The following is a 26,212-nucleotide window of genomic DNA, read 5'->3' as shown; positions in this document are numbered from 1 at the left end:
CCTATGTCATAATGCCTCCACAAGAAACCAGTAACTGAAGGGCTTTGGAGAGCTTCCGAGTTGGTGGCCACGTGGAGGAGCTGGGAGAGTGGCACCCCTGGAGAGGATGTGGAAGCTCCGTTGCCTCCACCATCTTTTCCGCCTGCTGTTCCTGAGTTGTATCCTTTTATTATAAATCTGCAACCTAGTAGTAAACTGTTTTCCTGAGCTCCGTGAACTGCTCTAGCAAATCACCAAATCTGAACAGGGGCTCAGGGGAACCTCTGATTTATAACTAGTGGTTCAGAACCACAGGTGGCAACCTGGACTTGTGACTGGCGTCTGAAGTCAGTGGGCATAGTGTTGTGGGACTGCCTGAGCCCTTAACTTGTGGAATCTGATGCTAACCTCAGGTAAAAAGTGTCAGAATTGAATCAAATTAGAGGACACCCAGTCAGCAAATGTTGAGAACTGGATAACTGATGGGTGTGTGTGGCGGGGGGAATTAATCCCACACATTTGGTGTCAGAAATGTGTGCGTATAGGAGGAAAAAGTTACTTTTCTTTCTTTTTAGGAGGGGGAAAGAGGAGGGTAGAAAAGAACAGGGAAGAAGAAAATACAGTGGAGATTCCTGGCTAAAACTGGTTGGCTCATGTTTACTCAGCTTCATGGGTTTAGATTCAGTTAAGGTACTGGAAATAAGATCACAATAAAATTTCATTTTTTTTTCTATAGAGAAAGGTCTAGAGATATTTTTGAAAATATGATATGTATGTTTTACTATTTTGTGAACATTGTCCTTTATATTATATTTCAGTCCATAGGCTTCATGTATTTCAGAATTACATTTGTATATTATTTAAACACGTTTATTGAAGTAATAATATTGTACACCTAGTGTATTGCTATGTTAGTAAATATAGTGTTTATCCAAGGTAGGTAACTAAAATATAATATTACATATCTACAGACTCAAAATGATATAATGATTATGGCTCAGAGTATGTTATACATTATAAAATTAATAACCTTTTGAAATAAAGATTGATTTTCTATAAACTCAGCCATCCACCCCCCAAAAATACAGAAAGGAAAAAATAGTCTTTCTATATATTGTGACATTTTTACAATTTCCAGAATTCCATGGAGTCTAATTTCTGCTGGGATATTTCCTCCAGGCTGACATTGGTTTCAGAAGGACGTATAGTTGAACCAGTTCTTGATAAGCCTGAATCTTTATGTGCTGCATGTCTGTAAGCTGCCCTCTCAAAGACCTGCTCTCCTCACATGCTGCAGAAAGAAAATGACGTGGACAGAGAGAGAAATGTCACAATCTACGCTCAGCTGGTCTGGATTATCCAACTTCTGAGGTGTATCTGCCGGCTGTCCCTGTATCCCATTATAAATCATCTCCTTGTTGAACATCAGGCCAGACTGGGGTCTGATTCATTGGCTGAATGTGGCTACCTGGCTCCAGGAGGAGCCTCTGTCTCAGTCCTGTAATAGTCATCATGCTTTAAGAAACCTTCACATTTCTGAACAGTTACATAGTGTCCTCAGCTGAAGAAAGAGGAAGTCTGGAGTCCATTTCCGGCAGTTAGCAGGGAGCTGTTTTCCTCTCTCTGACATTAGCAAGGTTTGTCAGCTTGTTAATCTTTAAGGGGATTTGAGGTTGAAATTTTTTGGGGGGTGGACTTTAGGGTGGATAATATAGTCAAAGTTCTTCAATGTGGTTTGAGGGAATGAAATAGATGCCCATGTTTTTTATGGCTGTAATTCCCACTTAGCCTTGGGTTTCAACTCCCAAGTTTATGTGAAAGGAAAACCACAAACTATTGGATAGTGTAAGCGCTATAATAATAGTCTCTACCTTTTTTCTTGATGACTTCCAAGAATGTTTCCATAATTCTGAGGTAGCAGAAGCAATCAATAACTGTACTATAAATTACATGTGCATTGAGCATTCAAGCATTGTGGAGTCTGGGTCTCCCCAAGGCCACGGTCAACTGGTAAGTTTGGCCTGGACACATTTTCTTCCTTTTTCATTATTTCTCTGCCTGCTGCCTAATAGCCAGTTAAGATTTGGTGAGAAAAGCAGAATTAGGGAGTAACTAGACTAACCCCCTTTCAAGGGAAAGCTTTATTCTGATAAACCCCCTTAACTTGCAAAAATCACATCTGGGATTAGAAGTGAAACAGAAGGGAGGGAAAATTTCTCCCACAGGGACTTGACTCTACCAGTCACACTTAGCAATTATTCTTTGACAAATACATATTTGTCTTACACAAAGTGGTAGAGATGTGCTGCATCTGGCAAACATCACATAAGCCTTCTGTACGGCTGGAACAATGATGCTTTTGTTTCTAGTATTAGATGATGGAGAAGGAGTCAGAATGACATTTACCTCTATAGATACCACGCTCAAGCTTCCTCTCCTTAGGGCAGACAGAAGGCTTCTAAGAAGTGATCACCTTAGGTGTTTTCTGGAGAAGCGGTGTGCTTAGAACATCATGCTCTTTCTCTGAAAGTGTAATTTAAACCCTACTTCACGGACAATTGTGGGTGTTGAGGAAATGCATAAGAGTGGAAGACAGAGGGGAAAGGAATCAGATCTCTAACTTGTATTTAAACTAGAGTCACTTTGTTTTTAGCTTTTTAAAAATTGGCTTTCTTTCTGTCTCTCTTTTCTTCCCTCCCTCCCCTCCCTCCCTCCTTCCTTTCCTTCCTTCCTCCCTTGCTTCCTCCCTCTCTCCCTCCTTTCCTCCCTCCCTCCCTCCCTCCCTCTCTCCCTCCTTTCCTTCCTTCCTTCCTTCCTTCCTTCCTTCCTTTCTTCCTTCCTTCCTTCCTTCCCTCCCTTTCTGACAGGGCCTCACTCTGTCACTCAGCTTGGGGTGCAGTGGCACAATCTGAGTTCACTGGAATCTCAAACTCGGGCTCAAGAGATCCTCCCTCCTCAGCCTCCCAAGTAGCTGGAACAACACATGTGCGTCACCATGCCTGACTCAGCTAGACTTTTTAATTTTGTAGAGATAAGGTCTCGCTCTATATCCCAGGCTGGTCTCCAACTTCTGACCTCAAGCCATCCTCCTGCCTCAGCCTCCCAATATTGGCTTTCTAAACAAGATTTAATGTGAAGAAATAGTTCCACTGCTTTAAAAAAGAAGGGTAAGAAAAACTTAAAAATCACATCCATAAAATGACACTTTGCTTTTCAGGCTTTTATTCCATACCTTTGGGGACAGCGGCAGTCAACACCAACTTGTGGCATGGGATGGATTTCTACCAAAAGCCTCTGTGAATGTGCTCTGAGAAGTTTCTACAGAGTCTGACAGGGCCTCACTCTTTCGCCCAGCTTGAGGTGTAGTGGCACAATCTGAGCTCACTGGAATCTCAAACTCTTGGGCTCTTGAGTTTGAAATATAGCAAAGAAAGGCTGGGTGTGGTGGCTCATGCCTTTAATCCCAGCACTTTGGGAGGCCGAGCGGGAGGATCACGAGATCGGGAGATCAAGACCATCCTGGCTAACATGGTGAAACTCCATCTCTACTAAAAATACAAAAAATTAGCCGGGCGTGGTGGCGGGTGCCTGTAGTCCCAGCTACTCGGGAGGCCGAGGCAGGAGAATGGCGTGAACCCAGAAGGTGGAGCTTGCAGTGAGCCAAGATCACACCACTGCACTCCAGCCTGGGTGACAGAGTGAGACTCCATCTCACAAAAAAAGAAAAGAAAAGAAAAGAAATATAGCAAAGAAAAATGCCAGTGCTCCTGCCTATGGAGTCACCAACTCTTCATAAATCCATTCCAAATAGATCATCAACGACGCTTGTAACAGAGACGTTTTCAACACCGTGGCATGTTCCTGAAGAATCAAAGTTGGCCAGAGAGACTAAACAAGGATAACGCAGACCCTTTTATGAAGCTGTTTTTCTATTTTTAAAATGCAGTTCAAAAGATATTGGAAAACTTTCTCTCAAGTGTTTATTCTTTCTCTCTCCTTTGCTGAACTTTTAAGGAGAGGTACAATAGAATATATAGTACGCTTGTAATCAGAACTGGGTTTAGGTCTTAATTCTGCTACTTATGATCTACACGTTTTGGGATATGTTATCTAACTTTTACATACAAATGTATTCACCTATAAAGCAGAAAATAAACAACATCTGTGCAGCTTAATTCCTATGAAAAGATGTGAAACTAATCACAGCAGGGTCTCAGACTAATGTCTACATTCCTGTTTATGTTTTTATTTGAGTTCTTATTGTACAAATTGTTAATAGAAGGACCTGGTAGCTATGTGAGATACTGAAAATGCAATTGGTTATTATTTTAATATGTGTAATAGTTGGGTGGTCTAGGATGATGAGACAATGCAGCCTTCCATCAAGTTCAAACATGTTTAGAAGTAGGCAGAAAATATACCTGCATAATTTAAGATCCAAGGAAACAGAAATCTAATGAGGTAATCAACCTAAGTTCAAGTTACAGATGTCTATGAGTAGAAAAAGGAATTAGGTAATGTATGAGACATGAATTTAGAGGCCTTGGAGCATGTGAAAACCTCCTTTGAGTTACAGAGCCATTGACATAACAATTATCAGTAGGGTTTAATACATCACATCAAAGTTGCTGACAAGAATTCTGTTAGCATCCTGTCTGAAATTTTTCTTTTTGCAACCCCAAGTGTGCTGAGAAAGCAACCCCACATCATACATGGGATAATATAATAGTATCCTTAATTGGCAGAAAGAATTGTCCTGAATGCATGCAATGCTCTATATGTCTTACACCCATTAGAAGTTGTGATTAAATTCACATCAGTTACTCAGAAGGGTAAGTATCCTCCTTAGTGGTAAGTATCTCATAACTCTGAGAAGAGTTAGAAGGCCGAGGCAGGCGGATCACGAGGTCAGGAGATCAAGACCAGCCTGGCGAACATGATGAAACCCCATCTCTACTAAAAATACAAAAAATTAGCTGGGCGTGGTGGCGGGCGCCTGTAGTCCCAGCTACTGGGGAGGCTGAGGCAGGAGAATTGCTTGAACCTAGGAGGTGGAGGTTGCAGTGAGCTATCGTGCCACTGCACTCCAGCCTGGGTGACAGAGCGAAACTCTGTCTCAAAATAAAAAAAGAAAAAAAGGAAAGAAATGTAGAAGAAAAAGAACCATAGTCTTAATAGTTGGTGCTTATGAACTCGTTATGTTTAAGAAAACTTGGCTTACTAAAGTGGCCACCCAATTACTGCAAATTTAATTGGGTAATTGAATATTTAATTTAAACTTGTGATTTTAATTTGAAATATTTCTAGGTTGACAAACTTTATTGGAACATTTATGAGCACTCAAAATTCACTATAAGTTTGTTTGTTAGATTTATAAGGAAAGGTTTGTTTGTTAAGTTAGACAATTAAAGCACTTAAGAAGAAAATCAGATATACTGAATTTAAATATATAGTCTAAAATAGTCAAAAGAATTACATTATTAAGTTTATAATTGGGAAAAGTACTATCAAAAGATCCTTAAAAGTGAATGTTAAAAATTGTTAAGAGAATAAAGAGAATAATATAATTTACAAGCAGAATTTAAAAGCATAAGGAAAAACTAGGGTTCCAACTTTGTAACTGTAACTAATATTAATTTTAGAAACCAGAAATATTTCTGAATGGACTGGTCTACATACAAAAACTATCCTCAAATAAATCTTTTTTAAAAACATTAAATTAACAACAACTCAAAAAAATTATTTTGCTAATTGAATGAGAGGAACTCAATGGGATGTAGGCTGAAATCAACCTTATTCTTTTTTACCACTTGCCATTAAATTTGTTCTGTAAAAACGTTCTTTATCTGCTCCTAGCTCTAATCTCACATGGGTTCCATAGCCTTTTCTGTTGCTGTCATAAAATAAAAATCTCAGTCCTGTCTTAATCAACATTTAACTCCAGTTCAGAGTGATTTAAATATTCCAAATTCCATTCAAGTTTAAACCTTTTCTCCTCCTTCAGCTTGTCTTGTGCTAAGGTCTAAATGTGTCCTCCAAATTTATGTGGTAAAAACTTAGTCCCCAATGCAACAGAGTGGGGAAGTGGAGCCTTTTGGGAGGTGTTTAGGTCATGAGGGCTCTGCCTTCTTGAATGGTTTAATGTCTCTATGAAAGGGCTTGGTGGAGGAAGGGAGTTTGTCCCTTTTTTGCCCTGCTTTTTTCTGCCTGTGAGGACACAGCACTCTTCCCTTTGGAAGACTCAGCATTCAAAGCACGATGTTGGAAACAGAGATCAGCCCTCACCAGAAGCTAGTGCCTTGATCTTGGACTTCCCAGCCTCCAGAACTATGAGAAATAAGTTTCTGTTCTCTATAAAGTATCTAGTCTGTGGTACTCTGTTACAGCAGTACAAAATAAATTGAGACAGCTTGCTTCAGATCAGGAAGCCCAGAACAGAGGGTCAGGGGAGTCAGCTTCTTTACTGTGTCCCAGGCTCTACAACTCCCAATTCCTTAGCAGCAGCTTTTGTCTTTTAGCGTTGGACCTAGGAAAAGAGGGGAAGGAGAAAGGGCAGGGAAAAAACTCACTTTGATGGCAAAGTTATAATGAATGTATCTTGGAACTCTCTTACTGTGGCAGATTTCATGACTGATTCTTCTGATATGGCATTTTTTGTGGGTCTCTCATAGGGCTTCCTCTGGTGTCTTCCAACTGTGGTTTTAACTCAGATAGAGTTATGCCTGGGCTTTGTGGAATCTAACTCTTTATTGAAATCCCTTCTCTGCTGCAGACATCCTCTTGGATGGGAACCTTTCGAAAAACAATTCTAGGGTGGCTTCATTCTATTGAATCCATATCTAATCCCAAGGAAAACCTATATTTTTTTCCTTCGGCCACCAAGGGATATGAAACCCACTTTCAACTGTTCACCTTTCTTCTTTTCTGTCAGTCTCATTTTCTCAGGAATGCATCACACACTAGACTGTGCCTCCAACATCAGAGAACATAGATCCAAAATCTTCAAGTGCTTTTATTTGCTTTAAGGTACAAGGAAGACACCTTCTCCTCTCCATCTTGGGGAAGAAGGAAGATAGATAACTTCTACAATTCTACAATTCTCTCCAAAGCTGTTTTCTCTACGTCTTTCTTCCACATTAGCTCCTTCATACCTTCAAGGTGGGTTATGGGCTAATGTTGGCAGAACCTAATTTGCAATTTTTGGTGGCTGTTGCACCTTAGTTTAGGAGTGAAGATACTTGAGATTTATTGTATTTTGCTCAGCTTTGGGAATCTAATCTTGGGAGTTCCATTTTAATATTCTATTGTGCCATCGCTATGAAAACTGTTTTGCACTGATGATTCACAGTTGGAAGACGTATTCATAGAATATGACTTTAGTATCATTAGAAATTATTTCTCAAGCTGAGAAATATATGCCCTATGGCATATTCTCTGAGATATGTACAAAATATTGTGTTTCTCATTTAAAACTATAAGAGAAATAGGGTTCTACCACAGGCTGAGAACAAACACTTTCATGAGAAATTCAGAAAAGAAAAAACAAACAAAAATATATACCTAAGCAGCGCAACTTCGAGATGACCACTGGTAACATTTTGATGTGTGTTTGTGGGAAATATATTTCCCACAAGATTGGGATGATATTATTTGTATAGTTCTTTTGTGATCTACTATCTATATCTAAATATTGTTTTACAAAATTATGTATATGTATTTCTTTTATATTTATAAAGTATAGTAATGCATATAATAAAAATCAAGTTATACAAATGGTTTTATGCTAAAAAAAGCCTAGCCTTCCAGTCCAATTTTTTCCAGCCCACATCCTACTCTTTAGATGTGACCAGTTTTAATGGTTTTTGTTTTTGATATTTCTGGTGGATCTTCCTTTTTTTTTTGAGATACAGTCTTGCTCTCCCACCCAAGCTGTAGTGCAGTGGCACGATCTCGGCTCACTGCAAGCTCCGCCTCCAGGGTTCACGCCATTCTCCTGTCTCAGCCTCCCGAGTAGCTGGGACTACAGGCACCCACCACCACGTCCGGCTAAATTTTTGTATTTTTAGTAGAGACGGTGTTTCACCATGTTAGCCAGGATGGTCTCGATCTCCTGACATCGTGATCTGCCCGCCTTGGCCTCCCAAAGTGCTGGGATTACAGGTGTGAGCCACCGCGCCCGGCTGGATCTACCTGTTTTTAAATCAGAGGTTCTCCTTTATGGCTTCACATTAAAAATTACCTGGAAGTTTTTGGAAGTTCCCATACTTGCCTTTTCCTGATATTCATTGATCCAGATCCCTGGAGGTGGGACTCAAGCAGTGGTATTATTTTTAATGCCCACTAGGTAATTCTGATGCATTGTAGGAGTTAAGAACCACTGAGATATAGAATATACTTACACAAAAATAGCTTGACATCCATTTTAGACACTATCATTACTTTGCCATTATGAACTGAAGACTTAGTTACTTACACAATCCCCATCTTTCCCTATTCCTTGCTTTCTACTTTTGGTGTTACATAATTATTAACGCTTTCTCATTGATTGTATTTATAATTTAAAATATGCTTATACTTCTATGTCTGGTTTGTCAGATTTAGACATTATTAAATTTAGACACATTCCCCATGTACGATGGGAATATGACTCTTCTTACCCTATCTTCCACCTTTCCTTATCCCAGTTATCAACTTCCACTAACAATATCAGTATCTAGATGTACATTGCGAAGATTGATAGAATTAGCATTGTGTTCTAGAATGACATATCTATAAGTTGATTGTAAACTTCATAAACCAGAAATATTATTTATCTGTACAGAAAAGATCTCATATATAAATATATCTATATTTACAAAAACAGCACATAACAATGTTTAAGAAATTTGCTCTGTCACTTACTAGCTTTATGATCTTGGACAACTCAGTTAACTTCTTTTTACATCAGTCCTTTACTTCTAAAAAGGGTAAATAATATCAGTCTCTTGGGGTTGTTGTGAGGAGTCTATAATTAACCCATGGCACACAGCAAAGACTCCTATTCTGTTAGTTATTCTTACTGCTTAGCCCTGTCTTGTACAGGCATTACATTTCCTTTACTGCTTCAATATGATAATCTCTGCACTATACAAAGTAGAATATTTTCTGAATCAAGGTGAAATAGATTTCTTTTACTTATACTCTAACAAATGTTTTTCTAAAAATTTCATTTTAAATGATTGTTTAATGCTCTAACCACAGATTTCCCGTATAGCTTCCCCTTGCTTTGCAGGAAAGAGTTTCTAAACACTTTCATTTTTTCTTATTTCCAAAAACATAATATGCCCCCATTATATCTTCAAAATATTCCAGTCTTTTCATTATGTCATCTACTAAGGCAAGGAATTCACTGTCTTTTGGGGACGTCCATCCACCCCTCTGACCTCTTGCTACAATCTAGACCAGATGCTTTCCAGGCTTTGTGGATGCCAGGGGAATCTAGGGCTGTTTCCTGCATTCCACAATTTCCTGTCTGATCTTTCTCTGTTTTTGCTGGTGTGAATCCTCAAATAAGTTCCTCAGAATGGTACGTGAAAGGCAAATTTTCTTAATCTTGGCATAATTGCTATCATGCAATTATATTTTAGCTCCTAGCAGTATTTTTTTCATTGACAAACTCATCCTAAAATCCATAGGAAACACAAAGACTCTAGAGTAATCAAAACAACTTTGAAAAACAGACTTGAACACCTAATTCTACCTAACTTTAAAACTTGTTTTAAAGCTACAGTAGTCAAAAAACTGTCATATTGGCCGAAAGATAAAAGCTCAATGCCTGTAGTATCTCCCAAATCCCAGTCACCCTAACTTGGACGTGCTCCCATTTGGAAGTGACAAAGCAAACCCAATCAACTGATATTTGGCTTCACCATCCACAGGAATGCATCTCTAGTCAAATATGTCTCCTATTAATAGATCTCAGCAGCCCCATCAATAGCAGGGAGGCTACCTCCATAGAAGGATCTTCTTGCAACTGGAAGGTTGTTAACATCTGTGTTATTGGACACCTTGAACTCTGTCTTTGTCTACTCATCACCACGAGTGCTACCTTAGTTCAGATTACCATCCCCTTGTCTAGATTTTGATACCTGCCAGCCACTGGCATCCCCGCTTGCAGTCCTACAACCTCTCATCCATTCCGCATAGTGGTTTGTCTAAAAGGCAAATCCGGTTAAGTTCACTCCTCTATTTAGCCCCTGCCAACCTAGACACACACTGACCCCAGATTGCTCAAGATGCCTTAATATTATCTGAAGAAGACAGTTCCCTCTTTCATCTTTCTGCAATCCAGTTTTTCCAATGCGTTTGCTCTGTCTCACTTTCAGATTTTTGTACAAGCTTTCTCTGTGTCTGGAATATTCTTTCTTCTCTAGCACTCTCCCTACATCCTTGGTGTATCTATTTAGGTTACACTTCCTCTAGCAAGCCATCCTTGACCTTCCCACAGCTGGGTTAAATGTCTCTCCACATGCTCTTACAGCCCTCACTTACCCTCTCTTAATAGTTTTTTCTTCTGTTCACCCCGCTAGACTGTAAGCTCTTTGACAGCAGATACTATGGCTGTCTTGCTCACTGGCTTGTGGTACATAACAATTACTAAATGCCCATCAAAATACTAAAAGAAGAAGAAACATGTGTAAGGGGATAGTTTTCTTAAATCAACACTTTTCCTTTTTCTTGGGCTGTTATTGGGGAGTGTCTGGCATTATTTAAAAGTTGTTCCAATGCAGTAGGACTGGTTTACATTACTCTTTCATGAGGGCTAAAATAGGAAACCAGGCTGGGTTTTAAAAATATGCTATTAGTAATGATCTCTTTTTAATGATTGCCATCTCCTTGCCATTTGGAACTAAGAGTGGGCAAGTCTCATATCCATAGCCTTAAGGGCTGTTTGCTGCCCAGATCTTGGGACAGAGAAGGTGCTGCTGCTTCAGAGAATGGTGGCTCTTTGCCACAGGAGAGTGGAAAGACTGCAGATTGCAGTGTGCCTCTACAGCTCTCCCTGTGATATTGTTGGATGTTTGTGCTAGGAGAAGATGGTAAAACCATTAGGCTTCCTGATGCATTTGTAACTGATACTCACAGTGGAGAAAGGATTCGGGAGTCCAATAGAGAACTGGCTGTTTTAGGGAGCTTTTTAAAGAATTCTTCTTCCTTCTCAAGCCACATAGGCATTCCTGCTGAATGGGCTTTTTTAGATTTTCCTTGTGAACACGCATATAATCATCAGCCAAAAAAAAAAAAGCGTTTTGGAGATGGCTGTCTAGGATAAAAGTAGGTTGATTTTATTCAAAGATAGTGAAATTTTGGGGGTTTTTTCCTCCCAATGTGTGTAGGTAATGACTCTGATTTCTTATATCAAACATCTCCGATAATATAAACACAAATGAGTTCAGAAATGTTGAACACAGGACGCTTGGGAAGCTGTGCACTTATAAAAACTATGCTTCCTCTGCTCATACCCTCTCTGGATTATTCGTGGGCATGGCCCCAAGGCTGTGACACATGTTTTTTGGAAAGGGCCAAAAATCACTCAGAAGTACAATAGTAAATATGTTGGATAATTAACATGGATACTTATCTTTTAGGCTGAAGAATGAAAAGAAAGAGTGAGAGAGTCAGTGTGAGACGTAACTATAATGCAATGAGTTGGTTTAGTGTTTGGGTAAGTCTCAGTGTTCCTGCGGAAGCTGGAGATTAGCCTTTATGCTCAAAATTGACTTCACGTAACATGGATTTGTCCATTTAAAGTGGCTAGTAGAAGCTTGTTCAACATCAGCCAGGTTCACTATCTCACAGCAAATTCCAAATGTTTTCGTTTAAACAAAAATCTAAAGCAGGGAGTGGGGTTAAATGGTTCGAAATATGTGTCTCTTTATTAACGTACAGCTCCAATAATCTCACGCAATTCATAGGCCCTAAACTCTACCTCTGTCTTACTGGCCAGAGCATAAAAGGAGCCACACCCATACATTTGTGTAAAGTCATGACCTTGTGAATGCAGGTGGAGGTCAAACACCTCAGACCTGTGCTTAGGACAGCCCATGAGGGTTCCATCTTTGACAAAGTGAGGCATGCAAAATGTGCGTATCTACTGAGAGGTTGTGTTTTCTGCATACTTCCAGGAATTCTTCCACACACTTTCCATAGATCACCTTCTTGATGGTCACCACCACCCCATGCAATTACTGATATAAAATGCTCCTATTTTATATCAGACACAGAGAAGTGACTGCTCCAAAGCCAGAGAGCCACCCTCAGGCAGACTCCAGAATCAGGACTCTTATTTAGGAATGTGAACTCTCTAAAGTGAAGAGCTGACTGTCTGTGCCTTTTATTCTTCACAGTTTCCTTTGTGAGGTTGGCAATAGTTATCTGCATTTTATAACTAGGGAGCTAGACACAAGTAAAAATAAATAACTGGTTAAATATAATCTACAGCAGGCATTAATAGTCTTTGATGATTAATTGGATATAGAGTGGGAAGAACTAGGAAGGGCCAAGTATGACTCTCAGGTTTCAAGCACACATGGTTTCATTGAAACAGACTGAAGAAGATGGTATGAGAAAAAAAATGAAAATCATCTCTACTTGAAAGACAGGGAGTCTGAAGCAGAGTGGAATATCCATGTGGGAAAGCCTTGTCAGAATGGGGCTCCTGCTTCCGAGAAAGGTAGAGCACTGCATGGTAAGTCAGCAAATCGAAGACTAGATTTAGACAACACCCAATCAAGGATCAGAAGGAGAAATAGAGAATGGGAGCCATTGAAGGGTTATTTTATTTGAGGTTGTCTAGTAGTCATCAATCAAACTGCGGGTTTCCTTATTTATGTTTCAGGAGAAGAAATCATGGCAATGACTAAAAGAAAATAAACTTTGTGATGCTTTTCCAAAAACACAATGAATATTTGATAGAAAATTATAGATGAAAATGAGGGTATAGAAATAGAAGTAGAAATAGATGATATAAATGTACGTTTAAATATAGATGTGGATGAAGGAGCCAAGAGTAATATTTTGATAAGAATTTAACCTGGAATCCAAAGGTTTGTCCTTTTTGTTTTGTTTTTGTTTTATATTTTTTTGAGATGGAGTCTCGCTCTGTCGCCCAGGCTGGAGTGCAATGGTGCGATTTCTGCTCACTGCAACCTCCGCCCCCTGGGTTCAAGCAATTCTCCTGCCTCAGCCTCCTGAGTAGCTGAGATTACAGGCACCCACCATCACGCCCGGCTAATTTTTGTGCTTTTAGTAGAGACGGGGTTTCACCATGTTGGCCAGGCTGGTCTCGAACTCCTGACCTCAGGTGATCCACCTACCTCGCCCTCCCAAAGTGCTGGGGTTACAGGCGTGAGCCACCATGCCTGGCTGGTTTATCTTTTTTTACCAAGCTTAAACTACATCTATATTACTTAAAAAATTTTGCCCCAAAATTTGCTCTAGAAAAGCACCTTTCAATATACCATCTTATTTTTCCTGCCTATGTGCCACTTATTTGAGCATTTTAGGGCATATGATTTAGTTAATTTTAGTATTTTGGATCAATCTTTCCTCATCATCTGGATTAAACATAACTTGTGGTCAAGATTTATGTCATATATTCCTTCTGTACAGTTATTGCACAGTGATTAATTGATAGTAGAAGCTAATTATTTATTCAAATAACATTTTTTATTAACATCTTTTTTGTGCCTGTCACCAAGATAAATAAGTCACAAAAAATGCTATTACAGCCAGTCACAGAAGACCACATATTGTATGATTCTATTTATATGAAATATCCAGACTTAGCAAATCTATAGGAACAGAAAGTATATCAGTGATTGCCAGGAGCTTCTGGAGAGCTGATATGGGTTATGGTGAGACAATAGCTAAAAGGTGTAGAGTTTCTTTTTTGGGTGATGAAAATGTTGTAAAATTAATTGTGTTGATGGTTGCACAACTGTGGATGTACCAAAAACCATTAAGTTGTACACTTTAATGGATGAATTGTATGATATGTGAATTATAACTCAATAAAGCCGTCACTAAAATATACAGTTTCATAGTTTGTTCTCTCTTGAGGAAAACTTTATATTCAAATGCAATAAATGTGCAAATTACCATGTAGTAGCATGGTATACATGGAGGCATGCGTGAAGAATTTTGGAGAACAAGAGGAGGATTTTCTTTTGTCCAATAGTATCAAGGAAGCTTAATAGCCATTTCATTGATTAATTAATTACTAGCTGTGCCTACAGTTCCCGGCACCATATTGCCTCTAGCCTGGATAACTATCAGCTTTCTCAGACTTGGGTATTAATTCATGAATTTAAGTCCTGGTCACGTGGGAAAGGAACATACCTCCTAGCTGCTTGGAGCTCCCTGAAACATTTGTTTTGCATTCAGACTGAAACCCAGAAGAACAGGAAATCAAGCTCTGACATGTGGGCATTTGGTCCAGTGGCCAGAGCTTTCTTTCTTTCGAAGATTAATGAAGCACAAAGATGCCAGCTCTTTCCTTTCAACTCCCCACAATAATCGGCTCTCAGCAGCCTGCCAGTTTAATATTACTTCACTTCAATGCTCAGGAACGGTCCCAGTTGGAAAGGGCCAGGAAAACTTGGTCCAAGAGTTTTTATGAAGAACAGCTTAACAACCCCTCTAGAACATTCCATAAGCAATATTACAAGCTTTCCTTTCTTTTTATATCTAGAGATGGGGAAAAAAGTGGGGGGCAACATTGGAATCATGAGTCAAATTTCAAAGTCAATAAGTTGAACCTCTGCTAGGCCCTGGATACTTTCTAAATTAATTGACCATCAAATTCTTACCCTCTACATCTGCATTACATTAGAGATCATAAAACTATTTGGGAGTTTTTTGCTACTTAAAGCAAAGATTGTGTGGGCATAATGCTTTGAGAGGGCCTGTTCATTTTCAAAAATTATTTTGAATTCATAAAAAGAAACAAGATTATCTTTTGTGTTTATGCATTGCTATTCCCTTCCAAAGAGCTCAAAGGACTTTGTGTCGTCTTGTCAGTCTTGATAAGGGAAAATGAAGACAGACCTATATTTGCAGCTGACTCTGCAGGAGAGCTTGGATTTTCTGCTAGGCCTTTTGGTGTTTGCCAACTATTGCATAGCTGAATTTTCTGCAAGTCATGCATTCCTTCAGTCCTTGTATTAATTCATTCATTTATTCATCCAACAAATACCTACGTAGTGTGCTAGACACTAGATAGACACTGGAGATATTGAGAGACGAGGTTGATAAGCCTCTGCCCTCAGAAGGTTACACAGGTTAGTGCAAGAAGCAGGCATTCTAGAAGTAAATCAATGAAGTAACTATTGGAGAAATAAATCTAGTGTTGTTATAGCAGATAAAACAGAGGGTAGGGGGGTTATCTACTTTAAATAGTGTTAGCCCAAAATGCTCTTGGAGGAGGTGGCAATTTAGCTGAAATAGGAAGAGGAGAAGTCAGCCACACCTGGAAAGAGTCAGGGGAATGTGCTCCAGACATGGGGAAGAGTGAGTGCAAAGGTCCTGTGGCAGAAAACAGTTTAATTGTTTTAGGAACATACAGATCGGTGTGGCCAGACAGTGAAGAGAAGAGCAACCAAACAGGAATATGAGTAGCACCTTGTATGTGGTAGAGGCTGTGCTATTAACTGACAAGAATGATACTGGCTAATTGCACTGGCTAAAGCTTATTGACTATTTCCTAGGGAACCACACACTAGACTAAGTTGTTCATGTGCTTTCCCTACTCCAAATTCGTAAGATAGGTTTCATTATCTTCATCCACATTTTACAAGTAAAAGAAGAGAAGGTAAAATGTTGAGTCAACCACTTAATGCACACAGACAACAATGCAAGTCCAGGACAGGGATTTGAACACAGGTGTTTGGATGCTAGAATCCAGGCACTAGGCAGTCTGCTGTGGTACCACTTGGCAGTTACTTAGCACACAGGGAGTAGGGGAGCCAGAGAAGTAAACAGAAAATTAACATATAAAGTCTTGGCTCCAGGAAATCAATGGATGCTTGCAAGAGCCTCTGAGCAAGCCTAAGAGGTCAGGCATGCCTTGCTGGTGGAGAGGGTGAGGTGGGGCCAGTGTTCCAAGAGGAAGACCAGAGGCTTTCAAAGAACATGGGCCACTGAGACAACCCAAGAAATTCTGCAAAATCAAAACACAGGAGGCAAGAAGTGACTGGGGCTTGTTGAGAGATAATGCTGGAGCAGTAGACAGGTTCAAAGCCGTAAAGATCTGACCCTCCTTGCTGACTTCTATCAGCACCTACATCACCCAAAGTACCAAGATTGCCATCAGTGTTAAAGTCAAGAGCAACATCTCTTTCCTTATGTTTGTTTGGATGCAGATCAAGGGATAGCAATGAGGAGACATTGCAGAATGCTGTAATAATGTCTGTGTTATCACTCCAGCACATCATACGTTTGTACAGGAAACAGACCACAAAATATCCAAGTCTCACTCAATCCTGGGAAGACACCTGCTGACTCTCTTGAGTTAGGCAGGAGCTATTCCAAGGATATGTAACTCTGTGTTAAATAAGCCAAATGTAACGCTATTCCTGAATCTGTCTTCTTGAGTTCAGAAGTTTGTAGTTTTGAGTTCTTGGGGAAATTGCCTTTTTCTAAAGATAATGCTAAATTTAACTCTGGGCCACTGTATGTGAAGGAAAGTAAGAAGCTAAAAGGTCAAGGAAGGAAATGTCAAGTTGGAAACGCCTTGGAAAGTTCTTAGAGCCATGCTCTCTCTATTGTGGTAAAAGCCAATGGCTATTTTCCCTTCTTTCTTCATTGTGCTCTGGTTTGGTCCCAGGAACCCGCCTTTAGGAGACAGGCTGAGCCAGCAAGCCCAGCTCTGACAATGGCTTCCTCTGTGTAATACATTCCAAGCTCTTGGCCAAGCCCAGGACATCCAGGGGCTCCAGGGAATGCTACACTGAGGACCTTCAGCGAGGGTCCCGAAAGCATCTGTGGTCACCTCAAATCAAAGCATCAAGAGAAAACAAGATAGAGACAGCAAACTTAGACTGTGATTCACAAATTGTTTGTATTTCTTCTATTTTTGAAAACTTTTTTCTCATTCCAGAAGTAAAATCTATTTATCACTAAAAACTTGGAAATTACAGAAAGATAAAAAGCAAGCAAATAAAAATCACCCATCATCCTGTTATACTTTTTATAATTTGGGGTAAATCTCCTTAGTTGTTTTTATTTAACTATAAAATTTATTCTTTTTATAGAAATATATATTTTTACAAAAAGCATATATAAACATATATACCTATAAATAAATATGCTATTACAAAAAATATATATAACAGAAAATGGACCTTATTCCATATATGGTCTCCACTTCCCACTTTTCTAATAGGGGTTTATTATTTTCTTAATTATTTATAAGGGTCTTCCTTTTTTTTTTTTGAGATGCAGTCTCACCCTGTCACCCTGTCACCAGGCTGGAGTGCAGTGGCACAATCTTGGCTAACTACAACTTCCACCTCCTGGATTCAAGCAATTATCCTGCCTCAGCCCCCTGAGTAGCTGGGATTACAGGTGTGTGCCACCATGCCCAGCTAATTTTTATATTTTTAGTAGAGACCGGGTTTCACCATGTTGGCCAGGATGGTATTGATCTCTTGACCTCAAGATCCACCTGCCTCGGCCTCCCAAAGTGTTGGGATTACAGACCACCACGCGAGCCATCATGCCTGGCCTATAAGGGTCTTTTCTATATGAAAAGGACTTACCCTTTGTTAGTTGTACAAAACATTTTTCAAATTTATAATTAGCCTCTTAGTAGTTAATCCTTTTCTATATGCGAATGGTTTTAATTTCCATGTAGTCAAATCCACTATATTTTCCTTTATGTTTGATGCCATTGATATTGCCCTTAGAAAACTCTTCACCCATCCCAAAATTATGTAATCACCTGCCTTTTCTTATAAAACTTTTATTTTTTCTCTGAATGTAAATCATTAATTCTTATGAAATTTATGCTGGTAAAGAGTATGAGGAAGAAATCCAGCTTGCTATTTTTCAAATTGGTGAGCCAATGACTTCATTATCATTTACTGGCAAATCCATTGTTCCCCCAATGAATTAAAATTGTTGTCTTCATTATGGAATATTTTTATACTGATAATATGTTTCTGGACTTCATTTGCAGTTCCACTCCTCAGCCTGTCTGCACCACACTGTATCTTGCTATTTTAACTATGACATATTTTTTAACTGATAGGGAAAGACCCTCTTCAATATTCAGTTGTTAAAAATTATTTTTATGTGTACTTTAGTTCCAAATTAACTTAAGAATTATGTTGAAAATTCCAAGTAAAATCCCTGTGGGCTAACTTTCTGGAAATGAATGAAATCAGAGCTGGAGGCAGAAGCAGCTTTGGAATCCTGTGTTTGTTCTCTCTCTCTTTCCCTCTCCCCTCTGTCTACCTGTCTCGCCCTCTGCACCTTCTGATGGTCTTTCACAATGGGCTACCTCCTTTCCTTCTTGCAGCAGCTCTCCATGGCTGGCCTCATTACATCTGCGTTCTTTTACTGTAGGCCCTATTGTCAACTGGTTTCATTTCACAGCATTTCTCAGTGGTCTTTCTAAAAGCTCAGTACAACTATTTGTACCAGGATGTTGGTTACCAGCCTGTGGCTGAATTGTCTACCCTTGTGTCAGGTGCCTTCCAATTCTAAATGAAGTAACTCTGGAATGGAAAACCAAACACCGTATGTTCTCACTCATAAGTGGGAACTAAGCTATGAGGACACAAAAGTATAAGAATGATACAATGGACTTTGGAGACTCAGTAGAAAGGGTGGGAGGAGAATGAGATCTGAGAATGAGGAGTGGAAGAGGAAAGATTTACCTATGATAAATCACCGCTATCCAATACCAGGGATGGTGGGTGGGATATGTTTTCTTAGACAAGAGTGTATACAGTGCCGGCATTTGGACACTTGGCCTAACTAGATCATAAATGTAGCAGAACACATAGTATATAAACCTGTACTTTGTGTATAACTTCAATTTTTAAATATATAAAATTTGAATTATATACCTAATTACAATAGCATTTATTGAGTCCTTATAATCAGCTAAGCACAGTGCTAAGTCATTCATGACCATTATCTCATTAAATTGCTTTCAGTCACAAGGTAAATATTATTCTCACTATTTTACAGCTGGTAGAACTAAGGCTCAGAAATATTAAATCAAAGTTACTGTCAAAGGTTAAATCAAGGTTAATGTCAAAGTCAGAAATTGAATCAAGCTTACTTTGTCTCCAAAGCCCAGACTTTTCAGAATTATATTCATATTTCTTAAGAAGGGCTAGGAGGAAGTACAAGAAATGATAAGAAGGTTTTCCTGTGATCAACAGGGCTAGAAATGATAGGATTTCCATAAGAGGGAGTCTGGTGTTTAAGGCCACAGGCTTCAGAATTTGACCTGCGTGTTTAAATCCTGGCGCTATTGTTTACCTGCTGTGTGTTTTGGGTGTGACTTAACCTCTCTAAGCCTCACTTCCTTCAGCTTAGAGTAGTTGTAAGAATTAAATGGAATAATCCATGTAAGGTGCCAACATGCATGTTCACAGACGAAGTTTAATAAATAGTAGATAATTTATATATATATATATATATATACAATTTCAATAGGTTTTGGAGAACAGGAGGTGTTTGGTTACATGAATAAGTTCTTTACTGATCATTTACCCAAGCAGTGTACACTGTACCCAATGTGTAGTCTTTTTCCCTCACCTCCCTCCCACCCTTTCTTCTGAGTCCCCAAAGTCCATTGCATCATTTTTATACTTTTGTGTCCTCATAGCTTAGCTCCCACTTATAAGTGAGAACATACGGTGCTTGGTTTCCCATTCCAGAGTTACTTCATTTAGAATAATGGTCTCCAATTCCATCCACATTGCTGTGTTCTCTCTCTTTTTCCCTCTCCTCTCTGTCTACTTGTCTCACCCTCTGCACCTTCTGATGGTCTTTCACAATGGGCTCCCTCCTTTCCTTCTTGCAGCAGCTCCCCATGGCTGGCCTCATTACATCTGCATTCTTTTACCGTAGGCCTTATTGTCAACTGGTTTCTATGTTGCTTTGAATGTCATTATTTCATTCCTTGTTATGGCTGGGTAGCATTCCATGACCGTGCCCAGCCATTTCTGGACAAACTTAGTAGAGTCAGGTGAAGGTCACTTTCTTTACTATGCTTCTACCAGTCCAGTTATCCAGATATATATATACACACATGCACCATGGAATATATATATATATATATATATACACACACACATATAATCACATTATATATATCACATTATATATATCACAACAGATATATCACTATATATCACTATATATAGATATATCACTATATATAGATACATCACTATATATAGATATATCACTATAAATATAGATATATCACTATATATATATATCACCATATATATATATATATATATATATATATACACACAGACATATATCACATTTTCTTTATCCAATCATTGATTGAAGGCCATTCGGGCTGGTTCCATATTTTTTCAACTGCGAATTGTGCTGCTATAAGCATGCAAGTGCAAGTATCTTTTTCGTATAATGACTTCTTTTTCTCCGGGTAGATACCCAGTAGTGGGATTGCTGGATCAAATGGTAGATCTATTTTTAGTTCTTTAAGGAATCTCCACAATGTTCTCCACAGTGATTGTAATAGTAGCTCTTATTTAATATTTTTTCAGTATTTCCTCAAATTTCTTAATGATTATATATTTCGCCTTTACTTAAATGAAGGGTGAGGGTAGAGGTTAGTTTTTCTTATGTTTAATAGTGAACACATGTATTTAAAGTGTCAAAATTTAATTGTATTAAGCCATTCCCCAATTTTGCTGATAACTAATGGCATACATGTTTAAATAAGCCAACAAGATTTTTATTTGTAGTTGGAAGCCCAAAAGTTCAAGAGAAGGCCTTTTTATTTTCTGGACAAACTTTTTGTTTTGAGACAGAGTCTTGCTCTGTCAACCAGGCTAGAGTGCAGTGGTGCGATCTCAGCTCACTGCAACCTTCGTCTCCCAGGTTCAAGCGATTCTTCTGCCTCAGACTCCCGAGTAGCTGGGATTACAGGCACCTGCCACCACACCTGGCTAATTTTTGTATTTTTAGAAGAGATGGGGTTCACCGTCTTGGCCAGGCTGGTCTCAAACTCCTGACCTCGTGATCCACCCACCTCAGCCTCTCAAAGTGCTGGGATTGCAGGCGTGAGCCATCGTGCCCAGCCATTTCTGGACAAACTTAATAGAGTCAGGTGGAAGTCACTTTCTTTACTATGCTTTTACCAGTCCAGTTGGCCAGATATTCCTTGAAGGCCAATCACCATTCTATGTTCTGTAAATGTCCTCTATGACAGTGTTTGACAGTGAGTGAATTCTTCAATTACCAGCATCAGAGTTCTTTGCTCAAAATTTAAAATCTTGAGCACCAACTCTCATTTACTAAGTCCGAATCTCAGGAGATGGGCTCCAGGAATATTTTTTTTCTCTTTCTTTAAACTCATTGCATGCCAATGAGTTTGCAAATCACTACTTTAGGAGACCCAAAATTGATGAAAGAAAAAGGGAAGTGAGTTGTAAGCCTAGTTCTGACTTCAACTAGCTATGTGTCCTTCAGGAAGCCCCTTCACCTGTCTCAGGAATCCAAAGAATTCTGGGGTTTCTTCCAGGAATATTATAATTTTCATCCATGTAAAAACATATGGCACAAAGAATGGTAGGTACATGCTTCGTGGATATGGAACTGGACAATACTTAAAACAGAAGTAGGAATTTTTGGACAAAATGTATTGAGTATTCCAGTCAACATGAACATAGCTAACATTGGAGGGGCAATGACACAGCATTCCTGGCCTGGATCATGAGCTTCTCCTTGGAAAGTAGCCAAAGGCAAATTATGAAGAAAGACTGATGTCCTAGTCCGTTTTACATTGCTATAACAGAATAACACACATTGGGTAATTTATAAGGAAAAGAAATGCATTTCTTACAGTTCTGGAAGCTTAGAAGTCCAAGTGTCTTGCTTGGAAGGCCAGCATCTTGTGAGGACCTTCTTGCTGTGTCAAAACATGGCAGAAGGCATCACATGGCAAGAAGACAAGAGCATGCTTGTCAGCTCAGGTCTCTCTTCTTCTTATAAAGCCATCAGTCCCATCATGGGAGTACCACCCTGAAGACCTTGTCTAATTCTAATTAGTTTCCATTGGCCCTACCTCCAATCTACAGATGAATTTGGGGATTCAGTTTCTAATACATAAAATTTGGAGGACACGTTCAAACCAAAGCAACTATAAGCTGCCTTAAATATCGGAATAAAAAAGTTTTATTTTTGTAAGTAGGCAACAACTGGTCATTGATAGCTGATGAGCAGAGGAACGGCATAATGGAAGTGTGGTTTTGTATGTCAGGAAATGTAAGAGCCTTGTGGCAGAATGGTCAATTAGGAAGCTCCTAGAAAGCTATGGAAAAACACTAATAAGGCCATAAATTGGAGTGGTCATGAGATACAAAGAAGTGATTCAAAATGACTTAGATATTCCAGTTTTAGTCCTGACAGGGAAAAAGCTTAGAAGCCATCATGTCCATTTTTATAACAAGAAAAAGCTGGACAAACTGAAAATAGACAGCCATAGCTATGCACAGGAAAAATTTGAATAAATACATGAAAATATTTTATTGGGAGAAAAGGTTTACTATAGAAAAGTGATAGATTCTCTTCATTTTAGCATAACTTTAATAAAATGCCATTAAAAATTTCACATAGTTTACGAGGACACAATATGAAAATCTTAATGTTTACTTTGTGGAATAAAGTCATAAGAAAAGCAAAAAAATTAATATAGGTAAATAGGGTTATAAGAGGACTCGACAGATTTTTAGTTGCATTATTAATTTTGGTTCTTAAAACCATGAGCAAAGTTCTGACAAAAAAAATTAGAGAGTAGATGTTCTTACTTACCCAATATATCAACTTAGTATTTTAGAAATTTAAATGGGGGTATCAAGGAATCTAGTCATTGGTTGTCTAAAATAGTAAAGGCAGGATTGTGGTTCATAAGGGGCCTCATCCCAGCACACATATCAGATATGTCTATTTCTAGAGTAAGTAAGGGAGGTATATTTCTTAGGAAGAAATTAGGCTCCGAGGCTATAGCTCAGAGATGTTGGAAGCTCTGCTTCAAAATGTTCACAGATTTCTTCTTCCAGATGAAACCTTGTCACCCCTAGAGCATAGCTGTCATCCATGGAATTCAAGATGGCAGCATCCAGACATAGGCAGGAAGAGGCAGAAAGAGACTATAAAGAGGAAGAGGGCACAGGTCATGGGACAACAGCCCTATAGGACAGTTTCCGAAAGTTGCCTTCTTCTTTTACCACACTGGCAAAGAAAAAAAGAAAGTCACATGTTACTTCTAGTTGCCAAGGAAGATAAAATGTTGCCTTTTTTTTTGAGCATCCCAGTGCCCAGTTAAAATTCTATCATGGAAGCAATGGATATATGAAGACAAACAACAGTCTCCACCAAAAATGGAGGGAGACAGAATTGAAGGGAAGAAATTGAAAAGGTATTATAATGTGGAATTTGGGAGCATCTTTGTGAAATAGTCTGAAATCAGCATAGATGTGGATATTTCTTGGCTCCCTTGGCATGAATGATATCATAAAATAACCCCCAAGTTTCCTAAAGTTCCACAATCCTGAGTCACATCTTTCTGCAGCATCAGTTCCCGTTATCCCAGAGCCTAAACAAGAGACTACTAGGAAAAAGAAGTTCTTATTTTAGAAAATTTTAAAAAATAATGATAATAACGTACGAAACCATGGCATCATGCTGCGTATAACATTTTAATCTGTTTTAAAACTTAAAATTTTGGTAACATTGTCTGGAACAATAACCAATATAGAATAAGAAATTCCCAAGATAAATAAACCTTTTTCTAAATCATTGTTTTTTAATGTCTGCATAGCATTTCACCATAATTTATTTTACCAAGACCTCATTGTTGGATGACCACATCATGTAGTTGTGCCATAGCAGGTAAAGCAAAACCTACCTCGACCATAAGAATGCCTCCTTTTATCCAAGTCAAACAAACAACTGCTCAACTGTTACAGAACCTGTTTAGCTTAAGCGTCTTGCTCTGTTTTCCCAATTAGCAATTGTCTAGGTAAACCGTTAATCCCAAATTGCTCACTTGGCATTAAAGGATTTTTTTTTTCCTCTTTCCTTTAATCAGTGCAACCAAAGAAAACCACAAGTAACTTTGACTTTCAGGTATCAAAAGTGGTTTTCCTGGTCTGTGACAGGTTTAATTGAATGTCTGCAACAGAGGATGGAGATTGATGCATGGGCAGGTCTGCTGCCCAGATGGCTTACCTAGCCTTGTTCTGCTTTTCAATTGAGCCAACATTGAAAATGAGAATATTTCACATAAACATGTAGAGTTCTGGCTTCTCTTAAAATATCTGACAGTTCCTAGCCTACACACTCACATGATTAAATTGAGTAGGAACTGGTTAGTTGCCTTTCTCTTTAGGACACACATTCTAACTCCATTTGGACTCAGTATTGTGTCTTTGACTCTGAGATCAAGTGGCAGTTGTATTTATAAGCACACATGGAACGTTGGTTTTCTCAATAAAGGAAAACCCTCCTCCCTGACCATGTCTCTATCAAAATTCAGAAAGTAAAAGATAAGCTAAGAAGGTTGCTTGCGTGCTTTAAGAAAAATGGGAGAGAGCATATCACTTGGAGTAAAGTTAAGGTTCTTAAGTAATTGCCTGTCACATCAGCTCACTCATGCTATCACCTTCCTGGTTCCAGAAGGTATTTGAGTTTGAGATCCCTGGTATAGAGCTTACTCCTGAAATATTTGCCCAACAGGAAATCTAACTTGAAGTTTTTTCTAGTAAGAGAAACCATCTCTGTAACTTTATCCATCTCATTCTTCATCAAAACATAGCTCTGTCTCTAGGTGACTGTGTCACACCCCTAGTCATGCTCATGATCCCATTCGTTCTCAGCTTCTTGGAGTTTTGCTTCCAACACTAAGTCCATCTGTTTTTTACATCTCTACTCTTACTGCACAGATCTCATCAGCTATTAAGAAAACTATTACTTCCCTTTACTACTGCTGTTTCTTCCTTTCATTGCCCAGATACTTAAGCAAATAGTGTGTGGTCCCTGCCCCAAGTTGTGTGTCATTTATGCCATCTGCTACACTTACCTCAAGCCAATTTTGATTCCATGCAGTCTGGGGTTCATTCCAATAACTTCCTTGATTATTCTCTCATCAAGATCGTCAAAGATTTCCTTCTAGCCACTTCCAGTTACTTTGCTTTCATTGAATGTACTGGGCTTTTAACAATACTGAGTTTCCATGCTTTTTTGAGAACTTGTTGCCCCTGGATTTCATGACAATAGATAACCTAGGTTTTTCCACCCCCTAACAGTAAATGGCTTCCTAGCTTCTTTATTTTCTACAAAATCTAAACTTACTCCTATGAAGAGTTTATTTGTATTTACAGCTCTTATGATTACATATACCTCTTATTCCCCCAAGTTATGCATCTTTACAGAATCCTTTAACCAAATATATGTGTAAACCTTTTAGATTTTAAGGTTTTAGATTATAAAATCTTTTAGATTTTAGATTCACTTACAATTAGCTTAATTAATAGTGTATCATATTCCCAACTGCTAATGTTGATATTATTAATTCTACTCTCATTTTAGGAATAAACAACTCCAGAGAAGTTAATATGCACCTGCTCATGAATGACTAGAAAACAGTGTGAATTTCAGCTTGACGGCTGCAGAAACTTGGTGCTGGGGAAGGCAACAGCTGACAATGTTGATTAGACACCATGAATTAATAGTAGGAAGTCCATATGGTGATAGAGACAGAAAATCTTATTTCAGTTCAGAGAATCTTAATCAGCTCTGTCACTTAATTGTTACATGACTTTATTAGCTATACTAAGTGATTGCTCTGACCTGTTTTCTTAGCTTTAAAATGAACAATATAATAATAATTAAATTACTTGAAGTTAAGATCTGAAATACACTTTTTGTTTGTGGCAGGAATTGGTATTCTTGTTCGCCCTGTCCACGCCACTGA

General features: G+C 38.7%; 1 long non-coding RNA gene across 3 annotated transcripts; it reads left to right on the top strand.

The window, feature by feature from the left end:
- The first annotated feature begins 55 nt into the window (after positions 1–55).
- On the top strand, positions 56–25,971 carry LOC109023840 (uncharacterized). Of its 3 annotated transcripts, none has more exons than XR_008673009.2 (4): positions 56–158; positions 1,524–1,616; positions 2,847–3,146; positions 25,828–25,971. It is a non-coding gene; the product is annotated as an uncharacterized lncRNA (long non-coding RNA). The 3 variants fall into 3 exon arrangements; XR_002003300.2 differs by lacking the exon at positions 25,828–25,971 and adding an exon at positions 3,791–3,949; XR_010131662.1 differs by lacking the exons at positions 2,847–3,146; positions 25,828–25,971 and adding an exon at positions 3,197–3,949.
- The last annotated feature ends 241 nt before the right edge of the window (positions 25,972–26,212 follow it).

The sequence above is a fragment of the Gorilla gorilla genome, chromosome 19, assembly GCF_029281585.2.
Source record: "Gorilla gorilla gorilla isolate KB3781 chromosome 19, NHGRI_mGorGor1-v2.1_pri, whole genome shotgun sequence".
Lineage (NCBI taxonomy): Eukaryota > Metazoa > Chordata > Mammalia > Primates > Hominidae > Gorilla > Gorilla gorilla.
This window is presented reverse-complemented; position numbering and strand designations above follow the sequence as displayed.